Raw genomic sequence first — 17,298 nt, forward strand, 5'->3', positions numbered from 1 at the left:
GCGGACTATTTCCAGGGAAGTCAAAGGATTTTCAAACTCTCATCTTTTAATATAACCTCCAGAAGTGGCAATTTTGTGGTAAAGACTTTAAAAGAATGAATGAGAAAATCACATACTCAGTGCTTACATGCTCCACAGCAACGCTAATGAAGCTTCACTTTGCCTCTGTGGCAACCACAAAGCACCAGCTTCAGATCACATAACGATGGGATAAGATAGAAAGGATTTAGCTCAAAGCATAGAGCTCAGATATCAAAACCAATCATTACAGAAGCGGTACAGATGAACAAAATGCTTCAACTGATGAAAGCCAAGGAGAGCCAGTTCAAAAAATCACCACCATGTGATGCAGCCCCCCTAGAGCCAACACTGTCCTGACACATCAGGAATTGCCTTATTCTTTGATGAGGAGAGGTTCAAACCCACAGTAGACCTGAGTAGAACAGCTTTACCTCTACCTACTCAACATATTCAAGTGCTTCTTCAAGCAGTATCCCCTGTTTTGCTCTGCAGACTCCTAGAGGCCATCTTTTTAACTGTATATGCCATTACTTCTCAAATCCCGTCACCTTATTTTAGTACACAACCTAAGCTTTATGGTTAAGGTTAGTCCTTTATCAGGGATCACCAAGTAGGATGCCATAATACACAAATGTCAACGTCAGGACATTTGGGTCAGTGTGGGTTCACACCCGTCCTCAAGAGCACCAAGAAACTGGGCACAAAGTCCCATACTCCTCCAAGTCCAAGAAGATATCAGTCCCGATTGATAACAAGAAACACACAGCCCTGGATTCTTCAGCCCGGGCATCAGATGGTGCCCAACAATTTGGACAAAGCATGCACAAAATTCCCAGGTTTCTTACTGCCCACCCACCCAACACTTACTGAAACCCAAAAAGTTATTATTGCCGCTTACCTGCTGCCAAGCTGCTGGATACCCCTTTCTGAGCTCTTTCCCAATTCTCCAAACATCTGGCCAGCATCAAAGACTCCTGTTTCTCCCTTGCATCACCAGGAGAAGTTTCAAACCTCTGTGCTTGAGAAACTGCTCAACTATTGCCGTATATCACCCTGCGTGCTAATTAAATACAAAGCAACAGTGATTTCATTTGGAGAGTCCCTTTTACTCTGGCATCTTCAAGTATTTATATACGTTGGCCAAACATCTCCTGCCCTCTGTAACAGAAGTGACACCAGACTGCAGTCCAGAGAGATTTAAGCAGTGGTGTTAAAAATAAAGTCGTCCTCCTGGTACTCCCAACAACCATTTTGAAAATGAGTAGTTTCAGGTTGAGCAGCTTCAATTCAACTCACTCTATGTGAGGCTTACCTGCAAGGGATATTAGCACAGTGGCTACAACAAACTGCCCATGCAGTATGCTCCAACTGCCACTGGACAACGGAACAGGTAACACAGAGCCACACCAAAAACTGCTACTGCTGTTAACAGCAGGCACCTCCTGATGAGCAGATCTTGGCTAGCAGATATTTGTCACAGGGAGCCAGCCACTGGTGTTTGAAGAGTTATTTCCAAGCCAAAGTCAACCATGCCAAGCTCTCAGTGCTTTCTAGCCCACATGTCATGAACCGTGGTCATCTGGCAGGTAGGAAAACTGTGAGCTGCCAACATGAGGTGCTGGACTTACTGCTGAACAAGCAGTACTCAAAAGCACTGCAATACTTTGAGGAAGTAGTAGCAAGAACGTTTTCCCCCTGGTTTTACAATCAACAGAAAAGCTCTGGAGCAGGAAGAGAGGAGGAGGATGCAAAGATCCCTCCCCACAGCAAACAATGAGATGGGTCAAGCTCCCAGTTGCAGACAACTTCCATCACTGCTCATCCTCTCTGGAGGTTGAGTGAAGCCACTCCATTTCATGGGACCTTGTGCCAAGGCTTCTCAAGGAGCAAACAGCCCATGGATCAACCAGTACTCCCTTACTTCCCAACCCAAGTGCGCCAGTTTATTGACTTTTCATCTAACAAGGTAAGAAGTGAGATTTCTTTGGGTTATTTTAAGATCTTTAAAATTGGCCATGAACACTAGGACCTCTCTACTCAAAGCCTCAGGGAAGTCCACCACTGGGATATGAAGGGCAAAGAAAAGGGTGCCTAAGAACAGCCAGAGAAAGTCATATTGAAGTGTATGATTTGTACAAATAGGAACAACGCTCTCCTAGTTTAAGGCCAGCAAGCTTCCAGCACTAAGTCCAGTAGGGATGTCATAAAGAGGAGAGAACATCCACACCTCTGACTATAACAATCCCTGGGGACCTCTTCCCCTTGCATTTGCCTGCTCCTTTTTGAACACCTCTCTATTTCTGGCCCTCACATCAGCTCTGTGGCGAGGAGCTCCGTGGTCGAATAACTTAGCCCTTAATAGAAAAGCCTTCCAGACTTATTACAACCCACAGACATTTTACAACGCTCTCCACTTCTCAACCAGTCTTCACACAACACATCAATGCAAGTATTTCAGTTGCCACAGTAAAGAAGCATCTTTTCTGCCATCTACACCCCACACAAACAGCTGTAGCACAGCTTTTTAAGTACAGCTTTCCTAATCCTGGCCTTGGCAAGCTCATGTGAATTCTTCACATGAAAGCTTCAAGAAAATGTTTTTCCCTTCTGTTTCAGAATTTTAATACTGGATTAGGTGAGCTGTCTAGACAGATGAGAAAATAACAGGTTGTTTTGTGTGTTCAGAATCCTGATTTAGAAACCACCCTTAATTAGCCAACAACCTTTACTGGATGATCAGCAGGGGAAGGCAATTAAGATTTAGCAAGAGCCTGGGCTTCCCAATCAAACGCATGCTTCATTGTGAAATGAACAGACAATAAAACATCTATGAATCCTCATTGCACTTCATTTCAGTGCAGTGTATACACTGGGAGGTTCATAAGTAAGATAAGCACATAAAATACCTACCGTCATTATTCGCCAAGCCACCAGCCAGGGTTACATCCAATTGCAATATATATATACACATCATTCCACTGTGTCTTAAAAATGCATCCTTGATCCTCTTACCTCTTGTTTATCTGAGTGCCTTACTCATGGTATTTTACTCAATTCATCTCCCAGACCTGCTCTCCTTCCTCAGTGTCCATCACCACACAGCCCACGCCTCCCTAAGTGCCACTACCCTTCATTGGCCCCTTCTCACTACTGTCCAGTTACCCCATTCCAAAAAATATCTTTAAAAAAAATCCCTGAAAACATTCCCAAGAAAAAACCTGCGCTCAACCGCTGCTTCCCAACATGCAAATCTTTGCAACAATTTACTTTCTCCAATGGTCATCATTGGATGACTATCTTGGAATCTTAAGTTTCCATTCCTAGTATTGCACCCTAGATGCTGGTATTATCTTCCTCTAAACCAGCAGCAAAACCACCAAAGTTCAGAGGTGTGTCCACTTAAAGATTTTCTTCTGATCTTGCCAGCAAAACTTTGCAGCTCACACGGAAGAAGCCAGGGAAACACGGCTGTTCACAGCTGCCATCCTTATGACAACAATACTCTCTATTCTTCTAGGACCCGTAAGGAAAAGGTCAACGAGGTTCAGACAATATAAAACACAAAAATAAAATAAACAAAAACATTTCTCAAGGAAATCTCCTATTCTTAGCTCACCCGTATACTACCCTCATGGTAGCACTGTCATAGCTGCCATGACACACGGCAATGCACTGAAAACAAAGCTTGCATGCTTAAAAGTTTGTCTATGAGGTTTTATTTTCTTGGGTTTTTGTGTGTGTGTGTTTTTTTTTTCAACCTAGATCAGCTAGTTTAAAAAAAGGCCTCCTCTTCCTTCAGGTTTTGCTTCATAAGTAAGTTGTATACAAGCTGGGGCTGTGAGCTTCCAGCATGCCATAGACAATAATACTGGTCCCTTGAGGTGGGACTCCCCTCCTCACATTACATTTTGGGTGTCAACTTGCATCAGCTGTCTTCAGTGTGTCCACCAATGGAGGCCACCACAGGGTAATCCAGCCTGCTGATTTTCATAGGATCACAGAATCATTAAGGTTGGAAATGACCTCTAAGATCATGAAGTTCAACCCCTACCCATCCCACCATGCCCACTAACCACGTCTCCAAGTGCCACATCTCCAATGTTCTTGAACACCTCCCAGGTTGGTGACCCCATCACCTCCCTGGGAAGCCTGTGCCAGTGCCTGGGTTCCCACTGGGTCTTCCTTCGCTAGGAATTAAGCATCATCCTTAATCAGCAACCTAAACAACAGCATTCACTGTGTTTGTCTAAAAGGAACTTGGATAAAAAAGAACAAGATCTCACTTCATAGGAAAGACTAAATGGAAGCAGAAAAATCCGTCCTTTTATTATTATTTGAATTGCAACTATTCAGAATGCAGTCAACACATGACAGGGCACTACATGTGTGTTTGTAATGCAGGTTCATTGCTCGCAGTCCAAAGAGTGTTTACAAACAATGAACACTTGAAACCAATCATCTAATTTAATCCACGCAGAGATAAAGGAAGATTGAGCAACCAAGAGCAGAAGCCAGACCAATTCAGAAACAGAACCAAAACGGCTATTTTTAATAGTGACAGTAATCAGCTGTTGAAACACTTTCCACTATAGCCAGCGAAGATATTGCTTGAACCTTTTAAATCAGAACTGAACCTCTCATAGGCTCCAGAACCACCTGGATACAGAGTATGGTGCTGCAAATTAGCATGGTGCCATAGGGACAGTGCACACACGGGAGGTTTCTAATGGTGCCTAAGAAATGGGAAATAAAAAATAATAATTAAAAAAAAAGCAAATTTTTTTATTCAGTTTCAAAAGCTTTTTTTTTTTTTTTTTTCCTAATAGCTCTAATGATCTCCATTATTTCATCAAATGCATACAAAAGAATGGCAGTGCTGCTGGCTGTGGTTCTCCTTGACTCCTGGCACAACAAAAGCCCGTTTTGCAACTTCTCCCCCTTTTCCCCTTTCATCAGCCTTCTCAGAAGCCTGTTGTTTCAGGATGCTCTTTCCAAGCTCTCCAGGCTGTAAACATGTCAAACTGGAAGATCCTTCTTTTTGCCTTCCCCTCACTCCTCTCTTTCCTAATCCAGCCAGCTCTCTGCCAAATTCACTTATAGCTCTTTTCAGAGTCATTTACACCATCACAGGTAAAGCACGGAAGCAGAAGGCAGGAATATTATTAATTGAACTTAAGCACGTCACATCAGTCAGATGCATGAGTGAATGGAACAGGCAGCTGTTAAATCTGCCTTTGTTCCACAGTTGTGCAAACACCAACCCAGTAAGACTGCAACAGGTTTATTGCAGCGGAAGCGGGCACACCTTGTTTGCTATGCTACTTGGAGAGCTGCAGAAGCAGAATGGTCCTTAGCCACCCATGGACATAGCAGTGCCCTTTCTGAGCTCGTAAACCTGTGACAGCGACAGCACATGCACCAGAGAGATCAAGGTTAATTCGTGTTGGCTGCACATGCTGGAAACTCACCTCCTGCAGAGTGGTGTTTCATCACCATTCTCATGCTCAGGCTTTATCCAAGGCAACATTTCAGTCTGAACAAGCTTGCCAGCTGGATACGGGCAGCAGGAACAAGTCAGCCAGTCCCAAAGCAGTCCTGCTGGCCTCTCCTGCAGGCAGCAGGGCTTGCTAGAGGAGACCCATTTCGACAGCTCACCCGAAGTGGTGGTCAGAGGCAGCAGTTTTGAAAGCAGAGTTTTCCAGGGCTTGAAACACAGATCCTTGTTTTTCCCCCCCTCCCCCCATCAGTGCAACTTCAGCCCCTTGCTCCTCAGCACCTCTTCATGTGCTGCTCATCTTCCCCACAAGGCACAAGGAAGCCAGGCAGCCTTTCATGAAGACATGCCAGCATTTCTGCTACCTGTGCCCTGCCTTATGTTTCTGTGGCTGGAATTTATAAGGCTGGCTGTCAGAAAAAAAGCAAGTTTGAACCTCAGTTCATTGATAGAATCACAGCATCTTTTGAGTTGGAAGGGATCCTTAAAGGTCATCTCATCCAGATCCGCTGGAATAAACAGGGACATCTACACCTCCCAACCCTACTAGAATGTGCTGAGAGAGCTGGGGCTGTTCAGCCTGGAGAAGAGAAGAATCTGGGGAGACTTGAGAGCAGCCTTTCAATAGCTGAAGGGAGGCCATATGAAGGAAGGGGACAGACCCTTTAGCAGTGGTCTGCTGTGAGAGGATAAGGGGAAATGGTTTCAAACACCATCCTCAATTTTCTGAAATTTGGCCATCAGATGTGTCTTGAGGCACTGAAAAAGCTGCCCTTCAGCAGCGCTGACCTTAACAACAGCATCGACAAGCCCCACTTACAGACTACTGACCCACCCCAGTGACACACAGTGCGCAGCTGGATCAGACATCAAGGAAGGAAGCACAGTAATAACACACCATGTGTATTCTTAGACAGCGGCATGAACAGGATGCTTCCCATTTTATCTGTACGCCAAACCCTCAGCCTTCTGCCCCAAACCTCCTCAGAATCAGTTTTTGGAAAGCAGCAGAGACGTTCAGGCTGACTTGGCATTCTTTTTCCTCCTGAAATACCCCCAAAGAGACAGAAGGAAATCACAGCATTAACCTCTGCCTATCCAGACTCAGGTCTCCTCTAGTCTAAGAAGATAACCTTACCTGGGCTGCTGACATCTATAACAAAGCACTTCAAGTCTTACCTACATTAACCCCCCACTTCCAGCTATTTCACCTGCACATGTTGTATTTCAGACAACACACCTGTGCAAAACTACTCAACTAGTAATGAATTTTGGTAATGCATTGGCACAGGCTGCCCAGTGAAGTTGTGGAGTCACCATCCCTGGACGTGGCCAAGAACCTTGGAGATGTGGCACTTGGAGACATGGTTAGTGGGCATGGTGGGGTTGGGTTGGGGTTGGACTTGGAGATCTTACTGGTTCTAATGACTGTATGAATGAGAAACAGCCCAAGGCTGCTCAATCTCAGAGTTGAGGCCATCAGGCCTTCTGCAGGCCACAGGCTCCAACGGCAGCTCCATTTGTAGTCCTTACACTGCTGGCCTTGAAAATAAGGCAGAAATGTCTTAAGTTCTCCAACACAAAAACAAGAAGTTCTGAGAAACAGCATTTTTCATTCCTTTGCTGAATCAGCAAGGATGCTGGAAGAGGTTCTGTGGTAAGAGCACTTATTAGTTCAGGCACTGGGCACCTCATTTCCTGAGCAGACAACGTTTATTGGAAGCTATGTTGCAAGAAATGACACAGCTGCATGGTGTCTGCATCTGAGTGCCCAGCCCAGCAGCCCATGCACCGTGGGAGATGTGAACAGAGCAGCATCTACAATAACACGTCAAATGAACTTGTTCAAAACTGATTCACACCAGTGCTACTTTTTCAATTGAGTAGCTGTTGACAAGCAGAGTATATTTAACAAGCCCCAAGCATCTTGGCATGCACTAGAAAGACTTCCTATTACGAGGTGGTTTTTTTAAAAGCCAACATATGGGCAGAGCAGGTTGTCTGCCACAGGGCACTTCCATACAGTGCTTGGCACTAACCAGACTGCAAGGATAGCCAAAAAATAAACCAAAGAACGTCATGCCAAGAACACAGGGAATGAATCACACCATTTATAGCGCTCTGATATAATGCACCATTATGTGTTTTTCAAATTCTTCTTATCCGAGGGAAAAGAAAATAAATCAAAATAATTGGCTGGCCTGAGGCTGATTCTCAAGCCTGTTCCTCTGGCTGAAGGGCAGCATGAGAATAGAGCAGGTTCAGCCAGCTCCCAAGTGCTGGGAAGGGAGTAGGATATCTTCAGTATCAAGTCCCTCTGACAGCCTGGTAGAAGCAGCCTGTCCAGCAGGTCAGCACCATGAGATGTGGGCTCTAGAGCTCCTGCTGCTCACACAGCTGATGAGAGTACTGCTTGTGCCAAAGGCTGCCGCCTTACACAGGACACATTCTAAGGAGTCACAGCAGCAACAAAAAGCAGAGCCAATAAATCCTCTGCTTTAGAGATCCCCCAAAGACAAAGCAAGTAGAAGCTGCAGCTGGCACACCAGCATGCTCTGTTTTGGGAGATTGTAGGGATAGGTACAAGGGCTCCCTTAACTAGAAGACATCCCACAACATCTGCTCCAACACAAAGAGGGCTTACACTACCGGAACACTCTGTTTCTGCATCAGGAGAAGCTGGAGAAACAGGGGCACCTGAATGGTATCCAACCTGCTTCAGCGAATGGGATATTCCTACCTCAGAATCACAGAATGGCTTGGATTGGAAGGGATCCCAAGGATCATCAAGTTCCAGAGGCCCCAGGCAGGGCTACCAATCTCCGGATCTGGCACACACCCAGGCTGCCCAGGGCCCCATCCAACCTGGTTATTGAACACCTCCAGGGATGGGGAATCCACAGCTTCTGTGGGCAGCTGTTCCAGCACCTCACCAGTCTCTCTGTGAAGAACTTCCCCCTGACACCCAATCTAAACCTTCCCTCCCAGAGCTTAAAACCATTCCCCCCTTGTCCTATCCTAACCCTAGCGATGGGAATCATGATCTAACCTTGAATTCTACAACCTGTGGTGGTAGAAATCATTGTGTATCTGCATACTACAGACCTGGGACCTACCAACCCCCTGATTTGGCTAGAACCTCAACAAGGAGAGCAAGATGCAGAGGGTAAAGAGCTCAGGAACAGAGCTGTTGAGTTAACCGGGACAAACAACCCAACTGGCCTGCCTTTTACTGTGTACCTGCACTATTGTTCAAAGTTAGTTTGGAGACTCAATACAAGCCTGGCAAGCACTGGCTGACCCACTGCTGGGAACCATCGCCTGATTTCCAGCTCCTCAACAACATTTAGCACTGGGAGGCATCTGCTGCTGTTATGCTTCCCATCAATGGCTTGGTGTTCAGGACTGTAAAAGGAAGGAGAGAGAGACAGCAAACTAAAGAAAAAAACAGAGGTAACAAGCTGAAACCACTGCATAATGGATCAGAACAATGCTGCAAACAAGTCTCCTGCAAAACTTGTGCTCTGACTGCCAAAAAGAGCCATGCCCTATCCCATCTGCACAGCCGTGCGATCTTATCTTCACTACCCTCCTTCTCTCTCCAATTGTTTGGGAAACTTAATTGATAAAACCAGCCTTAATTAAATAGGAAACATGCCCATGTTTGCACAACTCAGAACACAATGGGGTCTCAGTCAAATAAACACTGGTGTCCCTATTGCATTTGGGAATTCTTTGCGGTTTGGGGTTTTAAATTCATCGCAGCAAGCTTGGGAGCAAAGTTTCAACAGGAATCTTCTTCTCCTGTCCAGCGTAATAGAAGGGTGAGACAGGGAATGAATCTGCTCAGTACCCCGTTCCAACTCAATGTGTACATGAGGATTATTTCAGGACACACCATATGAGACATGCTAGCCCAAAAGCAATTATATTTTCTCACCACTTCTCAGAATCCAGACCCAACAAACTGCCCTGAAATAGCAACACAACTTTCTAAACAGCGTCGTTTATTCTCTGTTTGAAAACAACACCCACACCGAATCTTTGATTTCAAGCCATCCCCAAACACTTACCACATCTTTACCATTCAAGCCACAGGGAAAATCATTAAATGCAACAGAAACACTAGGGGATGAGAACCAAAATTAGAAGAGCCAAACACTGCACTGATTTACTCCCACAATAACTGGGCTGACTTCATCCTGCAGGAGAGCAGCCATGAATCCAGGAAATCTGTGTCTCTGCAGGTGGAGCAGTTTCGAGGGGACTTATCTCAGGCTGTGCTCTGCTGGATTATCACTTGCAAACAACTGTGCTCCAGCTCTGAGACAGGAGACACAAGCAGGGCTGGCTCAGCATGCTGCAACACACAGTTTTCTCCATTCAGCTCTCTGCACCAACACGCTCACACATCAGACAGGAGCCCCAAGGCAGGGGAAATGAGGCTGCGAAGTGTGTCCTTAGATCTCAGTGAAGTCTAGGCTGTGGCTGGCAGTGTTTTTCTGAGATTTTTACCCACCAGAGGCTTCCTTTGAAGAAGAAAGGTGCTTTTCCCCATGCTCCTCGAGGTGTGGGATTTGCATACGCCACCTCCATGCACCGATGTTACTAATGCTTCAATGCAAAAGCACAGACATCAAACACTGTCTGCATTCAGGTCACCTCGATGTACTCACAGAAATTCTGTGACTGCCATATCCTACATGGGAACATTATGAATAATGCAGCAAGTCACCCTGCTGAGGGATTTCCCTGCTGAGTGCTCATATGGAGGCACACGAAACAGAGCAGAAAGCAGAAGCAGCTGGCAGAAGACAATGGGTGGGAGAGGGAAGTGATGAGAACACAGCAATGACACGTTTAGCTTTGTATCTACCTTGCTGCAAACATCAAAACAAAGCCTGATGATGAAACGTTGTCCCCTGGTTGAGTTCTTGTGCTCTGGGGTTGCTGAGTGCCCTGCAGGGAACAGCAGCCTGAGTGCTGTGGGACGCACACAAGTGATGGATTATCCCCCTCTGCAAGGTGCCTTTCATCCCTCCTGACACATCTGAGCTCAAAAGCATTTCTCCTCTGCAACGACCAAGAGATTTTACTGAAACAAAGGGAAATTTGGTTTTGCTCTTTTTCATTAAATCCTCACAAATCTCTTTACAGAATTAAGATGAAGCACTGCACAGAAAAAAAAAAAACAAATGACACATAAAAATACAGATATTTTACATCTAAAGTGGTTTTCACAGAGCAGGAAGGCTTGTCATGTGGAAAGCAGCAACGAGTGGGAATGGAGACACTTGTGTTTGATCTGCTCTCCCACAGCCTTCTCCCACGATGAGGGTAACAGAATTACAGCCCTATTCACAAAGCAGCTAAAAATACAGTAAAGTTTCAGTGTATCCAGATGAGAGCCCATTGTGCTCAGTATGGCATGCCTCATCCCTAACGTACTTCAACTTCGGCACATGTAAAACAGCATTAGCACCTCGCTGTGCCAAAGAAAGCATTTTGATTAATGCCCTGAAATGAAAAAGAATTAGTATAAAGCACTAGCTGCTCAACAGGGCTACTGAGCTACATGGAAGTCAGGAGAGATAACGAGCCAATAAATCTCAGAACACTTTCTGCATCCCTCCTGTAACTACACACTGAAACCCACACAGCCTGCAGATAAGCTAGCATGTCGGCAAGAAGAAATTGTCATCTCTAAATTTAGCACACACTTCAGCTATTGTGTGATGCTTCAAAAGCAACAGAGACATAAAGTCGAGTTTGTAGGAGAAGCATTTAAACTCGAATGAGAGCTCCTCACACTGAGCAAAGTCTTTTCTTAAATGCCTTCCTGTTTGGACAATTGGATCCACTTCATTTTTTCCACCGCAACCATGAGGGTCTGTCCTGCAGTGAATGGATGGTTTTTTTTTTTTTCCTGGGATAACTTCCAGGTTAAAGAGAAAGGATTTACACTTGAATGAAACATAGGCTCTGTATTTGGAAAATTTGTTTTGAAAACTTGGGAAGGAAGCAAAGCCTCCTCCATTTAAAAAGGGACTCAATTAACATTCTCCAACAAATCTTCCTATCGAAAGAAAAGTACTCACTGGGGTACATGTGATCTGAAAGTTTTTCTCCCTGCTCACAATGTCCCTTTCTGAAATAGAGGCCGCTGTTGTTGAGGATCTTTGCACAGCTTTCCAAAGAACTGCCCACCACAGCCCTTGACTCCAGACATGCAGTGTTCTATGATCTAGGCTCAGGAAACTTGAAATACTGCCTAAGGACCTTAACAGAGAGAGCTTGGGGGACGTGGTTTTAGTGGGCATGGTGGTGATGGGTTGATGGTTGGACTTGATGGCCTTAATGCTCTTTTCCAACCTTAATGATTCTATGATTCTAATGAAGATCTGGACTGGTGCACCCTTTCCCTGAGCACTGTGGATCCCCCTGCAACAAGAAGACAGTTGGTGGTCAAGATAGTTGTTAGCCATAAGAACTAAGCATCATCACACATCTCACCACCTCATCTCCCTGAAAACATACACGTCTGGTTTTGGTTTCAAAAGGTTTTGTTAAAAAAAAAAAAAAAAAAAAAAGGCATTAATGACCAACTGAGCAGGTGTTCTCTTTTGGATGCACGTGCATTTGATCTCCAGCAGTCAGACAGGACCCCATAGTGGTTATTTAGGTCTTGACAAATAACTCTGAAAGCACAGGGCATATCTTGCTATTACCCACACAGGAGGAGGAAAACAGCCTATACCATTATTTGTTTCAAGCTAAAACTACAGGGAAAAAAAAAAAAGGTCACTGATGATTTAATATCTAGTTTCATGTCTGAATTCCTTTATCCACTGCATATGACAGAATATTCTTCACCCTTTAATAAGTGTAGGCTGAAGTCAAGCCCAACTCAAAGCTGATGATAGATTGAGTATAGGAGTTTACCACAATAAACAGCAGATCAGGATGAGAGAGAAGGGTATTATTACTGTATATTGCCACAGAAAGTATGCAGCCTCCACCTTATTTAACACTTTGGGGAGACTGCCCATAACAGACCACACTAATTCACTTCTGAGTGCCTCAGAATGAATTCTGGACCAGACGTGAAGCAGCAGAAGGGAACTTCCCTGCAACTCAGCCAGACTGCAGTGAACACATGGACACAGCCTGTCTCCAGAGCCCCTCCAAGTGATTTAGATGCTTGGATGTGACTTACCTTCTGGAAAAAAAGATCACTTTCTCTGTTGACCATGCTCTTAATCCAGGCATTAAATTAGGTGTGGATAAGTATCAAACCCCTCTACACTATTCCCTACTCCACCCAAAATAAAGCGATGGCTTGGGAGTTCGCCTACACATAAAAGGACCAGAACAGTTACCCTACAGTCTTGTCCCTTCATTCAAAATAAAAGCTGGACAGCATGAAAACCTGAAGATAAATGTTAGACAAGACTCTGGAAATGAAGGGCCCTCAGCACCTCACTCAAGAGGCAAAGCCTTAATTTGGGCTTAACTTGAGCCCTGAGTCAGAACTTTCTTTCCAACAGAATTTATGAAACATTTGGCCAGTGTGTGCGCTTTGTTGACCCTATCACATTCCCTTGGGGTAAGGATCCCACCAGTAGATGCATTTCTTCCACTCAGAAACGCATCCCTTGGAAATATCCTCTCCCAGGAATAAGTAAGAGGTGGCGACAAGCAAAGAAATGTGCTCATACTTGCACAGCAAAGCAGCTGGCTGCTGGGAAAATCTAAACGCACCTCTTCCACAAGAGTCCAACTGTTTTAGTTACAGCTTTCAAGACAGCCAACCCACTTTCAAAACTGATAAATGGAGCAAATATACTTTCTGTGAAAGAAAGGGAAGTGTATTTCCATCATCGCAGCATCTCCCTTCCATTAATAGAGTGGGTCATGCCAATCCCCATGAAAGCTTTCTGATCCTGTCAACCCTGCATCTTCTTCAAGCACTGGCAGAAGCTTTAGGACCAAAAGTCTGAAAGTATCCCAGCTCTCTGCTCTGGGACTCAAATTCCAACATAAATGCTATAAACACACCAAGCCTGAGCCCATAAAGCTCCAAGAAATGAAGTGATGGGGACAGAGGGCTGCATTTACATTGCTGCTCACAGCGCAGCTTCTCGTGTCCATTTGTCACCAAGCACAACTTCCCCTCCCTGCTCAAAGCAGATTAAGCTTAATATACTTATGTAGTTGTGAAGTGTACTGTCTATTATCCAATTAGACAGCTAACGAGATCTGAGTAACAGCACGTAGGCACAGATAACAGTTGGCTGATAGATGGGACAGATTAGACATGTTCTTTATTTTTCCAGCCCTTGCAGAAAGAGGGTTGGGATTCGTTCAAAGGATGCTTTGAAGACTGGATTCAGGTAATTGTTTTATTTTGTTTCGGACCCATAAACACATCATGATTGTTTCCTCTTGATCTCCCAGAGCTGTGATATGGGCACTGTCCTGTTATGAAAGTCCTGATAAATCTGGAATGAGTCCCACAATTAAACTTTCAGTGGGTACAGGGGCACATCTCATCACCTTTTATCTTCAAAAAAAAAAGAAAAACAAACCTATGAGCAATGAAGGATATATACATACATCAGCAGGAAAATAAGTGTATGTTTGTGCAGAAGCGATAAGGATATTCCAATATGCAATCTTTATTAACTCTTACGCTGTTCCATGTGACATTCCCATAAGATCCAGCTAAGAAAACATGATCTAGATGTAATCACCGTAAGATGGCTGCTTGACAACATATTTCCTGCAGCATAATTATCAAGGGTTTGCTATCTCACTAGGTTTAGCCAGGCACAGGAGCTGTGCAGTATTTTCATCACCAATCTGGATGATAGACTGGAATGTATGGACTTAAAACCAAGAGATGATTCAGAGCTGGGAGGATGTACAAGCACCATGGGGTACAGGTTCCAATTCCCAAACTTGAAATGTTGGCTCAACATCAACAAGAAGAAATAGTTACAAAAGAGAAATCACAGGTAGAAATGCAAAAATAGGGAGACTTCCAACATAGAAAGACTCCAGGAAAGGCTCTGGCATTTTAGAGGGTCACAATACAATAGCAAGGCAATGTTCCACTGCTGCATCAGGGCAAACTTTAGCCTGCAGTGTTAAAGAGATCCTAGAGACACTTAGCCTATCTCCACAAACAGAAAGATACAGATAGTATGGGTAGAATAGAAGATAGTGAACATTTGTTTGGATAATTGAGGTCAAAGGGTAACAGCCAACAGACTGAAGTATTAACGGGCATCCTCTGAAGAATGGTGCTCCTCAGAAACAGCCAGCACTCACACCAACACTGTCCATTCTTGGCCTGAATGACGGAGCAAGTTCAAGGACTACATCATGCTGGGTCCAAATGGTTCAAAACCGGATAGGTGAAGGTCACAAGTAACTCACCTTCGCATTTGGACTTGCTTGGAGCAACAGGTTGGATTAGAGAGACATCCTATCCTACCTAAGATACTCTGCAGTTCTAACAATCATTATGAAGAAACGCTGAACACAGGATTTTGCACAAATAGCCTACAGCACTATACACCTGCTCAGTGTTAACAAGTGCTTTAGACTCAAAAGCTGTCAATAAAATACTTTCCACATGACTGAAGTTCCCTTCATCTGCAATTAAGGGCGAAAAAAAAGAAAGAAAGCAGTAGAGCTGTCACTGCTATTTGAAACTGAACATGAGACACTGGAGACTCACATTATACATGTTATCATATAAAAGCTCTGCAAGAAAACTGAGGAGAGTTCAAATAAAAAGATATGCACTGATAGTTTAAACAAACAAAACCCAGACTGCTCCTCCCTACCTGCTCTGTCTACCACGATAAACATGAGGTGATGCCAGGAAGGATTTCAGGCCTGTATAAACCAGCCTTCACTGAGGTGCTGAGTCTTCTGTTGTCTCAAGGTAAAGACTCTCTGTATGCAGACATACCTTTCCTCATAGGCTTTCTACTGTTTCCCACTGCAAGGTACAAGAGGTGTTAATAGATTGAGACAAAACGCCTACAATAACCTACAGAGGAAAGTTATTCTCCCTCCCCTTAAGAAAAGCACTCCAGAAAGTGAAGCCCTCAGCCACAGTTCCGATGAAACCGCTGCCTTCCTCTGAGTATCCTGTAAAACAAAGCCTACAAAACCTGAAAAAATAAATACAGCCACAGCATACAGCAAGGCTAACAACTGCAAACTGAAGTGTTTCGTGCAACGTGGACATCTGTCCACCTGTAAGCAGCAAGAGCCAAATTCACCCAGAAGGGCCACACAGCCCTCTGATGTCTGGTTCCATCACACAACAGCCATTTGGAATCATTTTCCTAGAACTGCAATTACCAAGCAACAATCACTTTCAAGGAAATGTCTGATCACTGCTTTAATGCAGTCTGATACGTCAACCAGTTTACCTTAGTAAGTAATGTTCTAATGCTTACCCACTGTATTTTCTGTCACAGTTTATGTTTGAGTACTCTCCGGAGGATCTGCACAGACAGACTTGAGTAGTTTTGCAGACGCAAGGATAACCTTATCCTACACAGAAACAGTACCTACAAAATGAGAAGTACACAGCGTAACCACTGCAGAAGGTCACTCAGAAAGCACAGCGGGGAGCTCAGATCAGGAGAGTAACACTGCCCAAAGTGCAGTCCAGCTCACCATGGGGAAAGCCTTGGTGATAGCAGCTGGCAAGGACCTCCCCCCGCCAGTTCTGGAATAGCTGGTGAAGATCCTGGGGATCTTTTCTGTAGGGAAAAGGCAGCACTTGAGCTAGAAAAGCCTGTGACCTCTTTTTACAGTGAGTAGAGGCACAAACCCATCATGAAACCTTTCATGACAAAACATGTTATCTGTGCAGCTGCCAGAAAGAAAACAATCACATCCAACATGCCCCACAGTCTCCATATGAGCATCATATGTCTGTCAGCTCCATATAGGTTGGTGCCAGATGCACACTGCAGCCTAAGGCAGACCCGGTCCAGCTGCAGCTGTGGCCTATGCACAAAGCCTGCAGAGAGGGAACTGAACAACAACAACAAAAGGGCAGGAGGTCAGTAATTTTCAACTGCAGCAAGAGAAATCCAAGTTAGAAACTAGGAAAATCTTGCTAATGCTAAAGAACAACACAAGACTTTGAAGGATCACCCAGGAAGGATGGGGAAAGCCCATCACTAGAGGCTTTTAAGGACTGGACAAACATCTGCTGGGAAAGTTTGGATAGATCTGACCCAGCCTTGGGGCAGGTCAGATCAGACAACTTGCTAAGGCCCCTTTTGGCCCTTTAGCAAGACTGTATTTTCCCTACCAATTTACTTCCTTCACACGCCACCATGCAGTCAGAAGAGCTCTCTTTTTTCCTCAGATAATTCCTCTGTTCCTCCCTGGAATATTTTCATGCATAAGTATCTTCAGGACTGAATCCCTTTCATGTTTTGAGAAGCTTGGAGCAAAATGTCTGCAACAAAAAAAAAAAACCTTGCAGATCATCTGCTTAGCATTACAGACTGCTCTCCTCTCAAGCACAGCTTGTCCACTGTGAGCCTGGCAACGGAAATCCCACCTGCACCAACTCTTCATGCAGAAATACGTAGCTTGTATCTCATCCCCAAGTTGTACAACCTTCAGTGCTTCCTACCAGCTTAACCCTGGCAGTCAGTAATTGAGAGCAAAGGTGACTTTACTTTGGATCCCCTGCAGGGCAATAGAACCACACAATTCAAGATCTCACCCCATGGGAATCA

At 44.6% G+C, this 17,298-nt stretch overlaps 1 protein-coding gene across 7 annotated transcripts in view; it reads right to left on the reverse strand.

Annotated features, from left to right (window-relative positions):
* The window catches only part of SMOX (spermine oxidase), a 44,436-nt gene that overhangs the window by 20,950 nt on the left and 6,188 nt on the right, over positions 1-17,298 (reverse strand). The window contains exons 1-2 of one of the 7 annotated variants that reach the window (XM_040699598.2): positions 1,334-3,135; positions 920-1,081 (exon numbers count right to left, since the gene is read on the reverse strand). The exons of 5 other annotated variants lie outside the window; for them this stretch is intronic. The gene's annotated coding sequence lies outside the window, so the exon portion shown is untranslated. Of the gene's footprint in view, positions 1-919; positions 3,136-17,298 lie in introns of those variants that run through there. One more of the 7 variants, XM_040699599.2, reaches the window with a different exon arrangement.

Source organism: Gallus gallus, chromosome 4 (assembly GCF_016699485.2).
Source record: "Gallus gallus isolate bGalGal1 chromosome 4, bGalGal1.mat.broiler.GRCg7b, whole genome shotgun sequence".
Classification (NCBI taxonomy): domain Eukaryota; kingdom Metazoa; phylum Chordata; class Aves; order Galliformes; family Phasianidae; genus Gallus; species Gallus gallus.